Genomic DNA, 6,000 nt, shown 5'->3' on the forward strand with positions numbered 1-6,000 from the left:
GACCCACTTCTAATCTAGGTTTTTGAGGGGGAAGATATACCTTTCATCTGAGCCCCACCTATATAAAGGAAGTGAAAGAAGGAAGCTTGCCCTCTGCCTGCTCGCTCTGGTCTCACTAGAACTTCCATTCCTTCGCTGATATTAGAGTCTACCTCTTCAGGATTCCGGTGTACACTGGAAACCAGCTAAGACAGCCAGCCTCGTGAACTGAACCACTGCTAGGTTCTTGAACTTTCTGTTGATAAACACCCATTGTTGGACTAGCTGGATCACAGCCTGTAAACCATTCAAATAGATCCCATATAGACAGATATTCATTCTGTAAGTTCTGTTCCTCTAGAGAACCTTGACTAATATACCTATTATTTTAAATAAGTTTTAGTAGATTTTTGTTGTTGTTGTTTTTGAAACAGGCTTTCCTATAACCCAGACTGACCTTAAACTTGCTATGTAGCTAAAGAGGGCTGTGAACTCCCAATCTTCCTGCCTCCACCTCCTTAGGGATTTGATAACAGGAGCATACCAGTCAACTCTTAATTTTTAAAAATATTTTACATTGTGTTGTGGGAGGGGAGGGGGGGAGGGGTGACAAGGTCTTTGCTTTTTCCCAGTGAACCACTGAAACCAGGTGTGGTCTTGAGGACTACTGACATAGATATGGTATCTCTTTTTTAAAGATGTAGTTATTTATCATGAATACAGTGTTCTGTCTGCATGTATGCCTACACGCCAGAAGAGGGCGCCAGATCTCCTTACAGATGGTTGTGAGCCACCATGCAGTTGTTAGAAATTGAACTCAGGGCCTCTGGAAAAGCAGCCAGTGCTCTTAACCTCTGAGCCATCTCTCCAGCCCCATATATTGTCTTTTTCAAGGTTTGTTTGTTTTTTATAGTATGTACCTGAGTGTCTTCGCCTTTGTGTATGTGTACCATGTGCGGTGCCTGAGGAAGCCAGACAAGGACACTGGATATTCAGGAACAGGAGTTACAGATGTTCCTGAACTTCCATGTGGGTGTTGAAAACCAAATCCTGGTCCTCAGAAGGAGCAGGTGAGTGTTGTGAGCCGTCTCTCTGGCCTGGTTCATTCTTCTGTGTCTATGGCTGGATTTCACTGACTGATGTTTCCTTCAGGTCTTACATTCATGAAAGACACTGGTCTGTAATTTTACTTTCTTGTAAAGACATTGTCAGATTGGGTATTAAGGTTAAGTTACCTTCATAAAATGACACAAGGTTAAGAATGTAGCTCAGTGACACCATGCTTGCCCAGCATATGTAAGGCCCTGGGTTTGATCTTCAGCGACAAAAAAAGCATGGGGCAAGGGAGGGAAAGAGGAAGAAGAAGGAAGAAGGACGAGGAGGAGGAAAAGGAGGAGGAGAAGAGAGGAAGAAGAAGGAGCAGCAGCAGCATTGCTTGGCATGATGATACATACGTGTAATCTCAGTACTCAGGAGGCTGAGGTGGGATGATCGGACATTAAGGCTGTCCTGGACTGTATAGCAAGACTCTGTCTCAAAGTGAACAAATAAGGGGCTGGAGAGATAGCTAGGAAGTTAAGAGCCTTGCTACTCTCCCAGAGGACTAAAGTCAGGTGGCTCACATCCACATGTAGACACATACACCTATGCATAATTAAAAATAACAATAAAGATAAATCTTTAAAAAATAAAATGAAGCAGAAGTTTCTTTTTTTCTAGTCTCTGGAAGAGATTAAGAGATTGGGTGTCATTTTTTCCTTAAATATTTGTGAAATTTCACTGATAAAGCTAAATCTGGAATTTTCTTTTTTGTGTGTGAACATCTCTAAATTCTTTTAATGTATTTAAGACAGTTTAGATCTTCTACTTCTTGAGTAAGGTTGGGATACTCTTGTTTTTGCAAGAGGTTCCCATTCTTTGAAATGAAATTCCAAACATCACGGTTGTGAAGTTTTTCACACATTCATCATGCTCCTTATTATTTGTAATAGCCACAAGGACATCCCCTTTTCCTTCCTGATACCGTTTGTATTTGGGGATTGTTTTGTCTTGCTCTGAGGCACTCAGAACTGAACCCGAGACTCGTGAGGCTCCTCTGAATCCTGGCAGGGTGCCCCATCTTGCAGCAAGCTGCCATTTAACTTTCCCAAGTTCCAGAGGGCAGCAAAGCGGCCATCCTCCCCACGGTTGGACAGTGTTTGCTGAGAGCAGCAGAATCCCAGACAGCAAGTAGGATGGATACACACAAACTTCCCAGTTCTGGTTTTGTCTGAGCCTTTTGTCTGAGTGCGTCACCCCAGCACTTAACACTAGGTAGCGCTCTCAACCGAAATTTGCAGCCATCTGCTGCACTGTTTTTCTTTTAAAAAAAAAACGTTGTTTGTCCATGCATCCTGTGTGTGTGTGTGTGTGTGTGTGTGTGTGTGTGTGTGTGAGAGAGAGAGAGAGAGAGAGAGAGAGAGAGAGAGAGAGAGAGAGAGCGCAGATGGGTGTGCCCATGCCACCACTAGAATGTGGAGACTAGAGGACAACTTTGAGGAGTCATTTCTGTCCCTCATGTAGTCCTGGAGATCAAACTCAGTTGCTCAGCCATCTCACCAGTCTTATACATTTAGAGCCATAGAAAACCGGACTTTCTGGGCCGGCAAGACGGCTCAGTGAGTAAAGGCTTTTGTCACCAATCCTGATACCTGAGTTCAGTCCCCAAGACCTGATGGTGAAAGGAGAGAATCAGCTCCCTAAAGTTGCCCTCTGATGACCACATGCTTGAGATGGCATGGGTATGCTCACACACACACACACACACACACACACACACACACACACACACACCATGTACTCACCCACAGTATCCATGCACACACATGAAATAAGTAAATGTGATTAAAAACAAATTGGAGCTTCCTAAGGGGAAAGGGGCTGGTGACTTTGGGGGAAAATGCAGCTGCCTGGAGGTCCCCATAAGTGACCCTTAATAAGTCATTTTATTCAAGATGAACTTGAGGGCCAAAAGTGGTGGTGCATGACTTTAATCCCAGCCCTTAGGAAGCAGGGGCAGGCAGATCTCTGTGAGTTTGATGCCAGCCTAGTCTACATATCGGGTTCTGGGGTAGCCAGAGCTACAGTAGAGAGACCCTGTCTAAAACAAGAAAGATGAACTTGAATGAATTATTCTTGGAGTTGATGGGGTAGATGTTATTCTACATAGAAAAGTCTCACAGCACAGCGCCTCAACACTGACACCGTGTGCTGCTTTCCTTGCTGAGGACCTGACTTTCCTCAGTTCTCATTTCCTGTCTGGCCAAATAAAGACTTCAGCACTTACAGTGCAAGAGCCTCAAAAGCAAAATGCCTCTTTAGCCCTCTCCTCTCCGTCATGGCAGGCCACTGGAACTATAATTCTCTTCCCTAAGACAGATCACAGAAATTGGGACTCTTTTTCCCCAAAGCCAGCCATAAAGCAAAAAACAGCAACAACAAACCCCATTCTTCTCACCACCCCCTAGCCTTTCCTTGTAACAGCTGGTCATGAAATGAAGACCTTTGTTCCAGAGAGGCCTTGCTCCACAGCCGGAGGAAGGAATGCGGTCATGGAGAGGCTCAGCATGAGCAGACAGGCCTTGCTGGGCTTCTGCCCCAGGCTGTTTCTGTCACTCAGACCCTTCCTGTCCAATCACATTTCTTCATGCCACCTGTTCTGTTGCAAAACAGCAAAAATTGATAGCACATCAGGGACAGTGGGTCTCCAACCCAAAGGCTCTCATGTCCCATAAAACCATGGTCTGGTGAATTTGCAATGCATTACTTTGGTTAATGTGTCTTTTGTCACAAAAGTGCAAGCCAAGACCCTTTAGGATAGAACAGAAAGGGGTCCTCCTGCTTTCTCTCCCTCTGCAGCTAATTCTATTTTCTTGTATCTGAAAATGTGTTTCCGCTTCATTCTCGGGGCCTGTTTCTGGTGAACATGGAATTCTGAGTGTTCCATCTCTCTCGGCCTGTTAGAGCTGTTGTGGGCTCACTTCTGGCCTGTGAGCTTCCGAGAGCCAGCTGGTTGCAAGTCCTCTGTATGTGCTGCCTGGCTTTTGCTCTCAGGGTTGGGCTGTGGTGAGGAAGGGCAGAGCCTTAGCATATGAAAGGCCCTGGGTTAGAGCTCTGCCCCAAACCCAAGCAACTAAGCAGCACATTTGCTCTCATCTTTAGTTGCAGTATGACTGTGAGACACCTAGATCAGGCCTTTTTCTTTTCTCTCATTGTGCATCCCTGGCTGGTCTAGAATACCAGGCTGGCCTTGAACTCACAGAGATCCACCTACCTCTGCCCTCTGAGTGCTGGGATTAAAGATGAGTACAAATATGCCTGACTAGATACGGACTTTTTTTTTTTTTTTTTTGGTTTTTCGAGACAGGGTTTCTCTATGTAGCTTTGTGCCTTTCCTGGAACTCAATTGGTAGCCCAGGCTGGCCTCGAACTGACAGAGATTTGCCTGCCTCTGCCTCTCGAGTGCTGGGATTAAAGGCGTGCACCACCACCGCCCGGCCTTTTTTTTTTTTTTAAGATTTATTTATTTATTTATTATGTGTCCAGTGTTCTGCCTACACACCAGAAGAAGGCACCAGATCAAATTACAGATGGTTGCAAGCCACCATGTGGTTGCTGGGAATTGAACTCAGGACCTAGGGAAGAGCAGTCAGTGCTCTTAATCTCTGAGCCATCTCTCCAGCCCTAGATATGGACTTAAAATACTGTCAGGGTGGGCTCATTTGATATTTCATATATGTACATGTCTCTTACCAAATCTGGGGACTATGTGACTGTCGTTTATTTAAATATTTCTGTCTGCTCGTTTCTTTCTCTTTGCCTCCCAAGCTCTAATTATATTTGTTAGACAGTCTGATACTACCTAACTAGTTCCCAAAACTGGGCTGTCCTATTTCCCTTCTGTCTGTTCTTTGGTTTGGATCATTTCTGTTGTCTGTCTTCCAGGTCACTAGACTGTTAAATCAGTCAGAGGTAGGATAGAAAGAAAAAGCTGAGGGGACATGGGAATGGAAAGAAGCCCCTTACACACACACACACACACACACACACACACACACACACACACACCCTCACCCGGTGGAGACTGTTGGCATGCTGGGCTTGTCTGTAAAGCTAGCATCCAGGAGGCAGAGACTGGAGGATTGGCAGTTCATGGGCAGCCTAGGGGCAGCAAGACAACCCTGTGGGTAGAGGCTCTTTTCATCAAGACTAATGACCTGAGTTTGATCCCTGGGACCCACATGATTAAAGAAGAAAACCAACTCCCCAAGTTGTTCTCTGCCCTTCATGTGACACGTATGTCACACACACACACACACACACACACACACACACACACACACACAAAGTAAACTGTGAAAGAAGGAGAAAAAAAGAAACTCAGAAAACTGGAGGGTGGGGTGCCAATAAAGAGTGCCCCCACACAATACCCTTTAACCAAGGGTAGCGCCTACTTGCAATCCCACCACTCGGGATGCTAAGGCAGGAATATCTGAAGTTTGAGGCTGGCATGGACGGCACTAAACTCTCAAAAACTACCAAAAAGAGGTTGGTGAGATTGCTCAACAGGTAAAGGTGTTTGCTGTCAAACCTGATGAATTCAATCCCTGGGACCTACATAAAGGGAGGAGAGAACTGACTACCCCAAGTTGTCCTCTGACCTTTCTATGTATTCCATGATATGTACGCAGCTCCCCCAAACATACAAATAAATAAATGTGAGCTAGGGAGCTGGCTCAGTGATTAAGAGCACTTGTTGCTTTTGTAGAGGACTTGGGTTCAGTTCCTAGCACCCACATGGTGTAACTCTAGCCCCAGGGGATCTAATGCTCTCTTCTGATCTCCTTTGGGACCAGGCACAAATATGATGCACATTCATACTTGCAGGCAAAACACTCATACACATAAATCTATTTTTTTAAAGAGTTCAAGGTCATCCTCACCAACATAGTGAGTTTGAGCCTGAACTGCACTACCTGAGAC

This window comes from Peromyscus leucopus, chromosome 1 (genome assembly GCF_004664715.2).
Source record: "Peromyscus leucopus breed LL Stock chromosome 1, UCI_PerLeu_2.1, whole genome shotgun sequence".
Taxonomy (NCBI): Eukaryota; Metazoa; Chordata; class Mammalia; order Rodentia; family Cricetidae; genus Peromyscus; species Peromyscus leucopus.